Source organism: Dryobates pubescens, chromosome 10 (genome assembly GCF_014839835.1).
Source record: "Dryobates pubescens isolate bDryPub1 chromosome 10, bDryPub1.pri, whole genome shotgun sequence".
Lineage (NCBI taxonomy): Eukaryota > Metazoa > Chordata > Aves > Piciformes > Picidae > Dryobates > Dryobates pubescens.
In genome coordinates, this window is record NC_071621.1 from 7,878,704 (window position 1) to 7,894,482 (window position 15,779).

Sequence of the window (15,779 nt, forward strand, 5' to 3'; positions counted from 1 at the left end):
TGGCGTGATTCCAGACAACATACGTAGTTTGCCACAGGTAGGATCGCTCCAGCACAAGGCAGGGAGCAGGACCCCAGGGTAGCCAGGTCCAGGTGCTGCAGGCTAATGTCACCACAGCACTAATCCTAGGAAACTAAGTTCAGAGCGAGTCTGAGACCACTTTCTGGTCACTCTGTTTAATATTTTCCTAGATGATGTGTCCAGTGTCAATATATACTGGGCACAAAGAACTCACAGTTCCACAATTCCCACGATCACAATTCCAAATTCCAGCTTCCCCCACAAGTGAATACACGTGAGGAACTTCAGCCCCTGGTGGGAAGAAAGGAGCCTTTTTCACCTTTCCCTGCTCAAGCCCCCCCGCGGGAGGGGAAGGCAATTTCATGCCTTTGTCTTCCCCCATTCAAACCTTCACAGATGGAGGTAGGGGAAGGAGGGTTTGGAGCACGCTGCAACAGGACAAGATTGCCATACTTACTTTCAACAAGTTAATATGAGCATTCAACAGGATTTCAGCCAGGACAGCAGCCAGTTTACCATATATGTGTGTGAATCCATGGCTAGATTACTTTGAACAAATCAGTTTGGGCAATCAAATTTGCCTGGATAAGGCTAGTCCTGCAAGACTTGGGCAGCTTTTTTCAGACACATTGTTACGGATGACTGTGAGTTTACCTTGTTTTTAAAGCATTTCTTACACTCAGATCAGTGCATAACCCACAGCTGGTAGATTGTTACTCCAAGCTGACAGAGAACCTTGAAATGAGACACCTCAATTTAAAGCCTCCAGTGTTTAAAGTCGTCTGGGTATTCACTAGAGATGAAATGGAAATACATGTGAAATATAAAACCTTTGTAGTTCCTCCCTCCTGAGTGGAAATAGGGCTTTGATGAGTGTATGGGACTGAAATATTTAAGTGGCTCAACATCGTCAGGAAGTCATTGGGGATAATGTTTTGGCATGGGGGGGATCTTGGCACTTGGCCCCCTGTGGTCCAGTGGGGGGGCTTTGAACTTGGGAGACTCCCTGATGGGAGTTAGGCCCCTGGGACTTCCTGGCAGTGAAGGTGGCAGAAACACCTGGGGTAGGTTTTGAAGCCCCAGAGACAGCCAGGTTTGAGGGCCATGGAAATAGTTTAGGCATGCACTCTGACAACCAACCAGGACAGGTGGCAACTGCTTGGCAGCAAGATGTGGAAGGATAAAAGAGACTACCTGGGGACTGTTGTGGCTGGCTGTTTGGAAGACTACCTGGAGACTGTGTCGCTGCCTGGAGGGACTGTCGGCTGGCAGAAGGGTCTGCGTGCCGCCTGCCATGAAGAGCCATGTCGGCCGTACCTGCATCCCTGCCTGTCCACGAGGAGTCGGTGACTTGTGCCCACCTGTGTGCCCTGCCTCCCCTGCCCTGGTGTGCACCTGAAAGAGAGCTGCCATCCCGTGAGGCCTTGCTCTCTTCCCTGATTGCTTCATCACCGCTCAACCACCACAGTATCGATCTGTTAATAAAAAAAAATATCGACCTGTATCGACCTTTTGCAGCCTGTTAATAAACCCTTTTAGGCACTTGACTCTGATTTGAATCTTAATTCTGTTACCGAGAATATAGAAGTTAGTCTCATTAAAGGCCCAATTGGGCATCAAACAGACTTTAAGCTCAGCCGCACCTAGCACTTGCTGGGATGCAAGGGGGTTTAACTTCTGCCAAATCACCCTTAATTGGATTGTGCCAATGACACAGACTTCATATGCAGATCTTGTGCTGGTACGTTGAAAAGCCTATGTTACTTTTATTGTTTACTGCTTGGATTTCAAGTAGTGGTGAGGACATGTATAGAAATACCCTTAGAGTAAGTTGTACTACCATTATTTGTTAGCCAGATTTTTAAGCAAAACATAAACTGTGTCATGTGTCTCACAGCAGGAGACTCCTGGGATTGCTTTATCTTTCATTATGTTTCTTCATATAGTCTATCAAATTTTCAGCAGCAAAATGAATAATTTACATTATTTCTTATTTGGATGTGTGATTGTAAATCCAGAGGCAGTCTGTGTGCATGTTGACAATTAACCTCATCTTTAAACGCTGTACTGGAGACTTCTGTGACACTAAATCTGTCAGTATTTGCTGTCCTTTGAATAGGTAGTTGTCCTCTATTTACTGAATGGATTGACACTGAATCATAGCACATGTGTCACATCAAACTACACATTGATATATACAACTCGCTTAAACTGGATAGGTCATTTAACCATAACCTTCTGTTGAGGTGAGTGTGGACTTTTGTGTGGGTGCTTATTTAAAGGTTTACCTCATTTTCTGTAAAGACTACAGATCAACATAAACTGTTGCTGATGGCTTCTAGCTTTCCTTTTATTTACATTTTTAAAAAGCCTTTTCACATGAAATACTTAATTTTCATCATGGAAAGTGTCATATCTAAATACATCTAATACAATTTAGCAAATTATCAAATATTGTGTTTCTTGATTTTCTTTAATGTACAAAGATGCTATCTTCATGTGCTTAACACAAACACTCCCATATATGCAAAAAGATTATACAGAAAAAAAAGAAGTTTCCTGTGTTGACTGAGAGACATCAACAGGGAAGGAGGTGGAGGAAGATCTGTGATATTCATTGTACTGAAGTACACTGATTACAGTAAATATTTGCTTTGTGATATGGCTGCAAGGTATCTACTGTCCCTCTGGGTATTGACCCAGATAATTTTGTCTGAACATACCTCCACACAAAATGTATTTCCATCAAAATAGATACATTTGTTAAAAACTACTGATCTGCAGGGACACTACTGGTTTTGAGGAACACTTGAGGAAGTAATGTCGACTACTTTTTACAGTAAGCAATATAGTATAGTTGACAATATAATGCAGAAATAATCCACACCAGAAATTCTGGTGAATATTTTTTTCACTCCACATATCTTTTCTCAATGAATTTAAATTTAATGCTGAATTAGTAATACTGAATTGTATTGTTGCAATAAGTTGGAGGCTTGCAATCATTACTTCTCTCCCAGTGGTTTCTCTGACTGTTCCTTATTCTAAATAAATAGATTCTAAGTTGCAATATTCTTCTTTGCTTCTATGCAATCTTTGAGTCTCATTGTCCTGAAAATGTTTCCTCTTTAGTATCTAATTCAACAAAGAACTAAAAATCAGGTTAGGTTTGTGAAGCTGAGAATAAAGCTGGAAGTGACTGAACATACAGTGTGTCTTATAAGTGCTTTGCTGGAACTGGTAAGAAGTAGTTTCTCTATATAAAGATGAGCCATTTTTCTTGTTTGTAGCTTATCCATCAGTGACACTCTATTCCCACTATGGTTCTTGTTTTCACTCCAATTCAACTCTTTTATTTCACAAAACATTTACTTGTTGCTTAGCCTGCCATCAGATCACTCTGTCTCCTCCCTCTAGTTCTTGGTAGCTGTGCCTTGAATTGCACTAAGCAGCACCATGAATCTTGTCCTATCCATTGCATCCCATCTGGCATCTCACCCATAGATTGAGAGGCTGAGCTTGGAGGAGATGTCAGTTGCTTTGGTGATATTTTGAATTGCACAGCATGGAAGACCACAGCAGACCTCAGCACTTGCAAATCAATCAGATCTAAAGTAATGAGAGAGGAAGATTTATTCTATTTCAGAGTTTCACAAGTATTGCAAATCTCCAGTCTGCTCTCACTGAAGCCAACAGGAGCCTTTCCTTTGTTTTCAATAGAAGGTAGATCAGCAGAGATAATGAAAAAGGGGCTATTATTTCTCACAACCTTCTTTGCCTTTCAAGGACAAGCTGTTCAGCTTTCAAACTCTCTTGTGCACCCTTGTAGATGTCAGCATTTTCACTAGCTCGAACAGTGTGTGTTTCCATTGAATGTGCACAACAAAAGCCTATTTGATTTTTCATTACCACCGCAGTATCAGTAATACAATTGCTCATATAAAAATATAACAAACCTGCACAAATGAATAAAAATTATTGATTTAAAAAAATCATTGATGCAGGGACAATCTGGAGACAAAATATATTAACCTCTTAGCTTTAAACTAACAAAAAGATATTTCCAAATCATATATATCTTATAACTGACACTAAAATAATTCATCTAATCTTAGAATTAACTTTACATTGGTATTTGCTCAGCTTCTTGATGATTTATTCAAATTATCACACATTTAACTAGCTACAAGTTGTTCTTCCACTACAGTTTTGGGATAGATTTAAGCAAACCCATCATTAAAAGGAGTTACAGGATGTCTTCTTTATAAGTTAACTGTGTAGTCTTTATACTGATTCTAATGAAACTATGTGTAATTTCAGATATATAAAAAAGCATCTGCTATGCTTCACCATACTTTAGGGGAAAAAAAAATCTATTAAAAGAAAAAAAAACCAAACAAACAAAAAAAAAAACCCCAAACCAAAACCAACTCATGTGCCCTCCAAATAAAATTACCTCTGTTTTTACTCTTCTTGTTATTATTCATGTTAACACAGAGAGGGAACAGAGCAGAGAGGGAACACTAGCAGTTGTTCCTAGGGTGTGTTGAAGATAACTTCCTGATGCAGCTGACGAGTGGAACTACTGAAGAAGGCATCATAGTGGACCTGGTATTTGTGAAGAAATATGGACTGGTGGGTGATGTGATGGTTGGAGGCTGTCTACAGCACAGCTGTAATAAAATGGTTGAGTTCTCTATTCTTAGAGAATTAAGTAGTAGGGGGCATCAGAATTGCGACTTTGGACTTCTGAAGGGTAGACTTTGAGTTGTTTAGGAGTCTGCTTGACAGAGTCCCTTGGGGGGCAGACCTGAAGGATATAAGAGTCCAGAAAGGATGGGCTCAATGGTAGGGCTTTAAACTAGGTCTGAAGGGGGTGGGTGAGGAAACCAGTCTCTCTGGAGAGGAGAGAGAGGGACATAAATTAGGGTTGAAGTGCATGTACACCATTGCACACAGTACGGGTAACAACAAGAAAGCAAGAAGAACTGGAAGTCCTGGTCCACCAGGAAAACTATGATAATAGTTGCCATTTCAGAAACATGGTGGGACAATACACATGAATGGAGTACTACACTGGGGGATTACAGGCTCTTTAGGAGAGACAGGCGAGGGAGAAGAGGAGGGGGAGTGGCTCTGTATATTAGGGAGTTGCTGGATGCCATAGAGCTTGAAGTGGAGGATGAAAGGATTGAGAGCCTGTGGGTTAAAATCAGAGGGAGGCCTAACAAATCTGACATCCTGGTTGGTGTCTGTTATAGACCACCCAACCAGGATGAGGAAGCTGATGAAATATTCTATAATCAAGTGGGGGCTGTCTCAAGATCATCAGATCTTGCCCTTGTAGGTGACTTTAACCTGCCAGATATCTGCTGGGAACTTAATTCAGCAGAAAGGAGGCAGTCCAGAAGATTCCTAGAGCGTATGGAAGACAGCTTCCTGACGCAGCTGTTAAGTGAGCCTGCCAGGGGTCAGACCCTGCTTGACCTGCTATTCTCAAACAGAGAAGGGCTGGTGGGAGATATGATGGTAGGAGGTTGTCTAGGGTGCAGCGATCATGAGACATGAGTTTTCAATATGCAGGGAAATAAGGAGGAGCACTAACAGAACCCTCACTTTGGACTTCCAGAAGGTAAACGTCAGCTTATTTAAGCAACTTACTGGGAAAGTTCCCTGGGCAGCAGCCCTTAAGAACAAAGGGGTTCAGGATGGTTGGACCTACTTCAAACAGGAGCTCTTGAAGGCACAGGAACTGTCAGTTCCCATGTGCTGAAAGATGAGCTGGCAGGGAAGGCGACCGGCCTGGATGAGCAAACAGCTCTTGAAGGAATTAAGGGAAAAAACCAGGCTGTATCACCTTTGGAAAGTGGGGGAGTCAATTAGCAATATGTTTAAGGATGTTGTTAGATCATGTAGGAGAAAAATTAGAGAAGCAAAACCCCAGTTAGAACTCAAGCTGGCCACTTCTGTGAAAGACAATAAAAAGCATTTTTATAAATATATCAATGTTAAAAAGAGGGGCAAGAAGAACCTCCACTCTTTATGGGACCTAGAGGGGAACATTGTAACCAAAGATGAGGAAAAGGGTGAGGTTCTAAATACCTTCTTTGCCTCCATTTTCAACAGTAAGGCAGGAGGACTTCAGGATAACTGGCCTCCTGAACTGGCAGATGGGATCAGGGAGCAGTATAGTCTCCCTGAAATCCTTGAGTAATTATTTTGGGACCTGCTGAGCCACTTGGATATTCACAAGTTCATGGGACCAGATGGGATCCATCCTGGGGTGATGAAAGAGATGGCAGATGAGCTGGCCAAGCCAGTCTCCATCATTTTCCACCACTGCTGGCTCACCAGAGAGGTCCCAGATGACTGGAAACTGGCCAATGTGATGCCCATCCACAAGAAGGGCCAGAAGGAGGAATCAGGGAATGACAGGCCTGTCAGCCTGACCTTAGTGCAAGGCAAGGTTATGGAACAGGTCATCTTGAGTGCAATCACACAGCACTTACAGGATGGCCAAGGGGTCAGGCCCAGCCAGCATGGATTTAGGAAGGGCAGGTCCTGCCTGACCAAACTGATCTCCTTCTATGATCAGGTGACTGCCTGGTGGATGTGGGGAAGGCTGTGGATGTAGTCTACCTGGACTTCAGCAAGGCCTTTGACACCGTCACCCACAGCAAACTCCTGGCCAAGATGTCAGCCCATGGCTTGGACAGCAGCACTCTGTGCTGGGTTAGGAACTGGCTGGAGGGCCATGCCCAGAGACTGGTGGTGAATAGTGCCACATCCAGCTGGAGGCTAGTCACTAGTGGTGTCCCCCGGGGATCAGTGCTGGGCCCAGTCCTGTTCAGTATCTTTATTGATGATCCAGATGAGGGTATTGAGTCCCTCATCAGTAAATTTGCAGATGACACCATGTTGGGAGCAGGTATTGATCTCTTAGAGGGTAGAAGGGCTCTGCAGAGGGACCTTGACAGGCTGGACGGATGGGCTGAGTCCAACATGATGGCATTCAACAAGTCCAACTGCTGGGTTCTACACATTGGCCACAACAACTCATGTAGCGCTGCAGGCTGGGGGAAGTGTGGCTCAAGAGCTGCCATACAGAAAGGGACCTGGGGGTATTGATTGACATCCAGCTGAACACGAGCCAGTAGTGTGCCAGGGTGGCCAAGAAGGCCAGTGACATTCTGGCCTGCATCAGAAATAGTGTGGCCAGCAGGAGCAGGGAAGTCATTGTGTCCCTGTACTCAGCACTAGTTAGCCACACCTTGAGTCCTGTGTCCAGTTCTGGGCCTCTCAATTTACTCCCTCTGTACCAAAGGCAGAAAAGACAGAAGCAGAGATACTAAAACCAGTTACAATAAACACAGTGCAATCAAGGTCAAGCAGAAGCAAGTTAGTATCTCTCCCAGAGCGAAGAAGCGAGAAGAGAAGAGAAATAGTTTTGGTACAATTAGTTTAAGTTCCTTATCTCTCCAATGGGATTGTTTAGAATTATCTTCCCCCCCGCTCCCTTTTTACACCCAGTAGTGATTTATTTACATTTTACTACTTTTCTGCTCAAGATCTTTACAAAATTTAAAAAGCATAGCCTAAAACTACCGCGACCTTCTTTCTCCACTCAGTTACACAGTTCTGGATGAACCTCAAGGCAATTAGATTTTACTTAAAAGCACTCCCTCGACCCATAGAAAATGTTAGTGTAGATTCACCCTAGCTATACAACAATTAAAGTTTGGAAAAATAACCTAAATTAATTGAACCCTTTTGTGAATTTTTTAAAATGAGTCTAAATATAAAGAAGTCTTTTCAGTATTTTTTTCCTACTCCCTTATTTTCAGAAAACAGTTAACTGGAGTTCCTGCAAGAAAAAGAGGTGCAAAATTGGGACCCTTGGTCTTGAAACTTGCCGCCTCAGGGATGTCTAATTGTCTCTTCAGTATTTTTTGCTAGGTAATGTGAGCATCTGGGAAGTTACTCAATAATCTCCTTATACTGTCTAGGGAATCTGGACTCTGAAACTTGGTGCTTATGTTTCCACAAGTAAGTGGGAGGCTCAAAATAAATGTTTTCTTTTCAGCACTCATCCTTTCATGAGGTCCTCTGTAAATGTAGTCCTTCCTATTTCAATGCTATCAGCCACGCTGTTCATATTAAGACAATACATAGAGAACCTTAGAAAAAAGAACTGTCATTACAGCATTTTTCTGATTTTTACATTCATTTTATGAACTTCTTCAGTCTATAACTTGGAAACAAACCCAGAAAATTAATAAATGGATTACTCTGAGAGCAGTTTCAGTTAAAACAAAAGAAAAAGAAAGAAGAATGCACAGTGTAGTCTATCAGGAAATTCTGCACTAATTATTTTAATTTAACATCTGTTCAAACTCTTTGGATTATTAACACCTTCTACATTCCAGCAGGGAAGCACCCCATGCAATGCTCATCTTCCATGTGCAAAAAACTGCTGCTCCTTCACAGGGAAGTGGGTTATCCATTCTTCTCTCTGACAGAACAATAGGCAAGCAACAGCAGGCAGAGCAGAAGTTTTATGACTTTCAAGATTTTGCCAATGTTGTTGGCCTTGCAAACTGTGTAATACATATGTTACCAGTAGAAAACAAATGTGGTCCATACAAAACAAAAATCACACCCAGCCTTTTATTGCATAAATAAATTACTGGATTATACCAGATTTTACTTTTTTTTTTTTTCTCTTTTGACTTTACCCTGGGTTTTTTGTTTGTTTGTTTGTTGGTTTGTTTGTTTGTTTTTAATTTAGCAACACCTAATGTTAGTTCTGAACTGGTCTTGTGAAAAAGTCAATTTTTGAATATATAAATCAATCTCTGGTCAGATTACTATGATGCTCACTTCTCATTTTCTAGATTATTTTTACAAAGCAGGAAAGATTTGTCATTTTAAGGAAAAATCCTTTCCTACCAAGGAAAACTGGCTGTGATCTGGCAAGAGGTGGAACACTGTTTTCTCTAAAAAAAATAAGACCTGAAAAGTAAAAAAAAAAAAAATCTACTCAATTTCTGTAATGAATTCTTCAAAAATGAACTGGTAAGTAAAAATTAAATAAAAAAATACAAGCAAGTTGCAGACTTAGTAGATCAAGGGCTCTCTGAGCTGTTGAGCCTAATAAGACCTTAACTAAATTTAATTGAGAAATTTAAAAGTTCTAAAACCTATCACCATGAGAAAAACAAAAGCAAACCATTCAGCTAACTCTGAAGGAAATGAGACAATTGCATGATAAGGCTATCACTTAGTGCTATGTCACGCTTGTTCCTTGAATGAGTCACTTGACAAGGTGGGTGCCCTCTGTGCTTGCTTTGGTAAACCTATAGGCAGATGACTGTCTTCTCGCTGATAATCAACCAGATGAAAAGGCTGTCACCCTCATCATCCTCTCCTCCTCTTCACCCTTTCCACTAGACAGAATATACAAAAATGAATCTTCCACATATTTTTTATATAGGCAGTTCCCTCCTAATACAATCCTGTCAAAATTTTCTGCTGTTCTCCCTCCCTGCTCCTCTTAAAGCACTGTTCAGGTGCCTGAACTACCCTGGACCATTTTGTCTTCTATGTGGCACCCCAAAAGCAGCTGTGAATGAGAAATGGTATCTCTTGATGAAACTGCAACTTTATAAGTTCTAAACAGTTTGGTTTGCAGTTGTTTACATTGCTCAAAACTTCCAGCTTCCCTGGTACTGGCCAGCCTGCAGCTAAAAAATATCCCTAATAGGGTGAGTCACTCTGTGTAAATCAGAACTACATCACTCCTACCTCATTCCATTTGAGCACTGAGATCACAGAACTGGTAAAAACCCAAATCACTTCTACTTATCCAGAATGCTCATACAGAAGAACACCATGGTGTGTGGTTATTTTCTTCCTTCCTAGTCCTCAGGCTTTGTTATGTCAGAGAGATGCTAGGTGCCATGTACTATTTAATTATGTGGATGATGAGCTGTTCCACAGCCCACCTTCACTGGGGAAAAAAAAAAATAAGGTTTTGCACATTCTGCAGTGCAGTATAGGTATCAGACATAGATAAGTTGGCAGCAGGCAGCAGTCTGCTGGAGCAGGCAGACCTTTAAGGATGCTTTCAATGGAACACAAGAGCTCGAGATCACCAGGTGTAAGAAGTCAGACAAGGAAGACGAGAGACTGGCAAGGCCTGTTCCAACTAAAAGGCACAAAGGAACTCCACAGGCAGTAGAAACAGGGACAGGTGTCCTGGGAGGAGTATAGGCGTGCAGCCTGGTTGTGTAGAGATTCAGTCAGGAAGGCCACAGTGCAGCTGAAATTGGAAAGAGGTGCAACAATAATAAGAACCTCTTCTACAGGCATGTCAGCTAGAACAGTAAGATCAAAGAAAGCATACCCCCTCTGACAGGCAAGCATGACAAGCTGGTCACAACAGACGAGGAGAGGTAGTCAACATTTTTGCCTCAGTTTTTACTGGCAACATCTATTCCCCCACCCCTTAAGTGAATGGACCATAAGGCAGGGACTAGAGGTGCAATGTCCATCCCACTGTAAGAGAAGATCACGTTTGTTACCACCTCAGGAACATGAACATTTGTAAGTCTATGGAACCTGATGGGATGCATCCCAGAGTTCTGCAAGGATTGGTTGATGGAGTTGCCGCTACACTCTCTGTGATATTTGAAAAGTCATGGCAGTCAAATGAAGTCCCTGGTGACTGGATGAAGGCAGACATTACACTAATTTTTTGAAAAGTAGAAACTAGGACACATAACTATCAAACTGCCGGCCTTACCTCTGTGCCTGGGAAAATAATGGAACAGATCCTTCTGGAAGCTATGATAAGTTATGACTTTTGCTAAGAAATATCTTAAAATCCCCAGTCCGCTCTTTTTAATTTGAAGTGAAATCAACGACCCTGCCTCCTCCTATTTTAATAAAGGATGGTTCTATACTGGAAAGCTCTGCTAGAAAGAGTTGGAAATGAATCCACCCAGAGAATTCTCCTTGGATATTAAAAATCTCCAAAATTGGAGTGAATTCCTAGCATCTGTGCCAAGGATTATGTGGTGCTTGATTTTTGAATTTAGCTCTTTCCTAGCAATTACTGTTTTAACTCAAGTGTAAAATTAGGCGTCTACAAAATTTGTATCTATTGATTACAGAAGTGAAGAGGAAACGGGACAGATAGCTCTTGAAGGAACCTTCATCTGTAAATATGACATAAACATATCTTGTTGACAAAATAATATTTATAACACAAAAGCTCCAGATAATGTAATGCTGCACATTTCTTGTTTAGGATAGGATGCATAAAAAGAATTTTAAATAGGAGATATTTCTGATATGTACTAGGAAAGTCTTTAAACTACATTTGTGGTAGGTTGAGAGAGGGCTTAGCTCTCCCTCCTCCACAGAGTAAGAAACCACAACTAACCCAGTCGAAGAGCAAGAGCTATATATTTACAAGCATATATGGAAAGCAGGTTATCTATAGCACAATATTATACAGGTATTTACAATATATACACAGAAATACACAGCAAAGAGAAATAACACAACAAAAATCCCTCCCCGAGGGAGGGATCCCCTCCTTGGAATCCCTACCTCCCTTTTTCCCCAAAAAGGGGTTAGAGAGAGAAAAAGGCAAGTTACTAAGGAAAAGAGTTGTTAGTAAGCTTCAAAAGCCCATGTAGGATTAGTTTTTGCTTATCTGAAGGCCAACTCCAGCAGTTCGCAGAAGCAGGAGGCAGGGAGAACAGGCTGAAAAACCACTCCCCCAACTCCCCAAACCGAACTGAACTGAGGGAAAAAAATTCCAACTGCTCCACAATTTTGTCTATCCACCAATGAAATTCGTTTAGAATATCAGAATGTTTTGGTTCTAGTACCGAAAACATTTAGCCAGTGTCTCAGCACTGTTTGTCCTTAAAGGCACAGTGTCAAACGGTCACAACATTAAAGCTGAAAGCATATGAGATTGATCTTTTCTATATACACAATAACTCTGTGGATATGGTACCTATGTCATGCAAGCCATGAAGTTAAAGATATACCTTATCATATAAGCGGTTACAATTTTGTTTGTTCATTTGTTTATTTGGGATTTTTTGGTAAGTATTCAAATGCTTTCTAATTAATATACACACAATTATTTTTTCACTTTTAATGAGGAGAAATGGGAACAATTCACAGGGAAAAAAAAAGTGTAAAAGGTTGTATTTAGGGAAATATTACTATGTGATATAGAACTTCCCTTTTTTGTGATAAAATACACACATTTCCTGCGTAGTGTTCCCACAATCCTCCCCAAACAAAGGAAACATCCCATTCTTCTCTCCTTTTGGGTGAACTTCCATTCTCATGAGATCTTCTTAATATATATTGTATTCTGCAAATCAGATGGTGGCTATACCAATAGATTTTCTCTGAAATTGAAAACCTTGACAAGAAAGCTTGGGGAATAAAGAGTTTTGGGAGCTCTATACAAATCAATGTTTTCTCTGTTTCCTTATACTTCCAAGGTTATACTGAAGGTTGTTGTGTGTCATATTTGTAACTCTATGATTTCTTTTACTTTGGATCAGTCTGGATTTCCAGTTCATGCACACGAAGCCTGTTTTTCTGATGTGTATGTCAGCATTCTGTTATTCCGTGAGAAACTGGCTGAATGTCTTGGGAAGCCTGGGATGGTTTCCAATAGTTGTTTGTAATTAGGAGCATCTCAAGTGATGGTGATTTTTTTACATCAGTGAAAAATAGGAAAAATATTTACTTTTAGTACTTATTTAACCATCAGCTCTGCTAAATTGTTGGGATTGGTATGATTGGCATTGATCTTTTCTCTTATACTTTTGTCTGCTGCACAAGGATGTTATAGAATTTCTTGAAGGAGAAAATGTTTGTCATAAAACTAATTTAAATCTTCTGTCTGTGATACCATGGACTTTGGATCAGCCCTGGAGAAACTGGTTATGTACTTGGAGGAGATGATTACTTCCACAGTACAAGTGATGTTTTACTTGCTTTGCTGATTCACAGAAGGTGCTGGATTAACCAAAGTATGTGATTTATGATGCACAGCAGAACAAACCCATAGCTCCTTGTAGAAATATTATTGTGTTAGTAGCTTTTGCTCCTGTATCTTAAATCTACAGAAGACACTGTTATCTCCCTGCAAACCTGGAGGATCTTGGGTAATGTGAAATTACTGAAGTTTTCATCTCAACCTCCTGCTTAACAGTTCTCCAGTCAGGCCAAAGCTAAATTTTATCATCTTTCATTGACAAGGACAAATGAGGATGCAGACAGGTGATTAATAGTTTTGGACAAAGCATAGTCTTCTCTAACTCCTCAATCTAACAATAGCCCCTTTTCTTTGTTGTTTGAGATCAGGAATCATAAAGACTCTTGTCTTCTGTGACGGTTTCAGACTATGCCTTTAAAAGTGAGCTGCAGATTTTTGAGCAGAAGAGTGAAGAAATATAAACAAATCCACAGTTGGGTGTAAAAAAGAAAACATGAGATTATTCTAAATAAATTTCATTGGCCAGATGTGTGAAAGGGGACCCTTAGCAGTCTCGTTTCCCACATTCATTCCTTTCCCTTTCTTCTGGCTGCCTGGCTGCTTTGCTGGAAGGGATTTCTTACCTAATGACCATGCAGATAAGACTAACATAGCTCTCTAACATCTCTTTCTCTTTTTCTTCTAATTAAACAGAGGAAAGGGGGGAGGGTAGGCTAGGGGGGAAAGCAGGGCAGTTTTACCCAATTCAGGGGGATTTCCTTGCTCTTTTCACCTTGTAAATAACTGCATAATGTTGTAAATACTGTATATTCATACATATTCATTGCATTCTATTGTAGAGCGCAGTTTTGCTTGTAAATATAGCTTCCATTTGCTTTCCCCGACTGAGTTGAGCTGACTTTTTGTTAATGCTGGTGGGCTAAACTACCACATTACACAAAATAATTGGCTTCCAAATGTGGGGCAAGATTGCTTGATTTATTTCTGCTCAGATTAGGGAAAGCAAGTATGAAGCTATTTTGGATTCTGTGCCATCTGATATATTCTGCTCTGACCATGATTGTTTGCAAGTATATTATCGGTTTGACATTTGATAATCTGGGGAGATATTTGATGCATAAATTGTACCTTTGGTTTAAATATAAAATTCAGCTTCTCTGTGATCGAATCTTAGGGGTTTTTTGGCTTAAGAGAAATGAAAATATGACTTCAACAACTCTTCCTATTGAAATTCATGACTTCAGTATTCCAGTAGGTGAAAAGGTCATCCTTAGTAATAGCTGGGATCCTAAAGTGGTTTATTTGCTGTGTGTGAATCTGCTGTTGCTAATAATAGTTTTCTACTTGTTAATTGCACTGTACCAGGAAAGACGAGCAACTAAGACATGTTTCATGTTTAAACGCAGACCCAGACATAGGAGAAGCAGTTCAAACTTGAATCTTGATTTCTAGTGATGAGGAGATAGGAGAGGAAGTTAGAAACAGATTGGAAGAAGTTATCGGTAAGGCAGCTCTGAAGGGGACCACAGCTAATTCTGGCAAGCAGCCAGCAACACCTAAGACGGTGGCCACGATGTCACCATCAGCCCTTAGAGAGGCAAAAGCATTTGTTCTTCATCGGCATGACTGGAAGTGGCCTCTGCAACAGCTGTTTTGTCTCAAAACCTGTCTGCTTCTCTTAAGCCTGCTGTAAATTCAAACATAGCTCCAATTAAGCAAGTTGTGACTTCAAATAAGAGAGGTAAGCGAAAGGCAGATGCAGGAGCAGATACAGGGGAGCAGCAAGATCCCTCTGCTGGTCAGGGAACTTCTGTTAAAAAAGATCCTTCTGAGGATGAAGAGAAGGTTTATTTTAAAGACATAGATGAATTATTGAGATCATCACTGGATAGTGGAGATGCAGGACAGGATACAGGTTCTGACAGGACAGCAGCTAATAGAGGTGCTTCTGTACTTAAAGAAATACTTAGGAGAGTAGCAGCAGGATTATGGGGACAGGAACTACAGGAAGATGAGACAGAGGATGAACAGGAAGATGACATCCCAGCAGCGAGTGCCCCCAGACAAGAGATTAGGCGTGTGAGAAAGGATTACATCAGAGGACAGAATGAGCCAAATTTAGCTTGGCTTGGCAGGTGTTTTAATACAGGTGCACCAGCTCTAATAGTGGGAGAGTCAGCATCTCAGCTAGGAACTCTCTCAAAAGACAGTGGAATAGATAGACATGAAGGCAGGAGTCTTGGTAAGGTTTCTCTGTGGACATGCCTTTCACTGTCAGCTCTCATGAGATACCCATCCAGAAATGACCTTCCATAGAATCTTAAACCTTGGAACATCATGGATGAGGGAATTAAGTGTTTCAGAGAATTTGCATAGGGACCATGGTACTCTGAATCCTGACGAAATTCCTGTGGGAACAGGTCTTGCTAAAAAGCTCATCAAACTTGCTCCTCCTACTGCTACTATTTTGGCAAGCAGAATTGTGGCAAGAAATTATGGTGGAGCTCCTCCTACGGTTGGTCATTTCACTGACCAAATGAGACAACTGGAGAATAGTCTCACATGTGTTTCTTTGGTTTCAGCCATTGAAACTCTGTCTGGAAAAAATGAGAATTGCATGAAAGAGCTGAATTTAAAAATTCCGTATCCAAATTGGCACAAGGAGATAATTCCAATTCTTCTTCCTTCAGATGGATACAAATTTCAGCTGTTAGAAACAGAT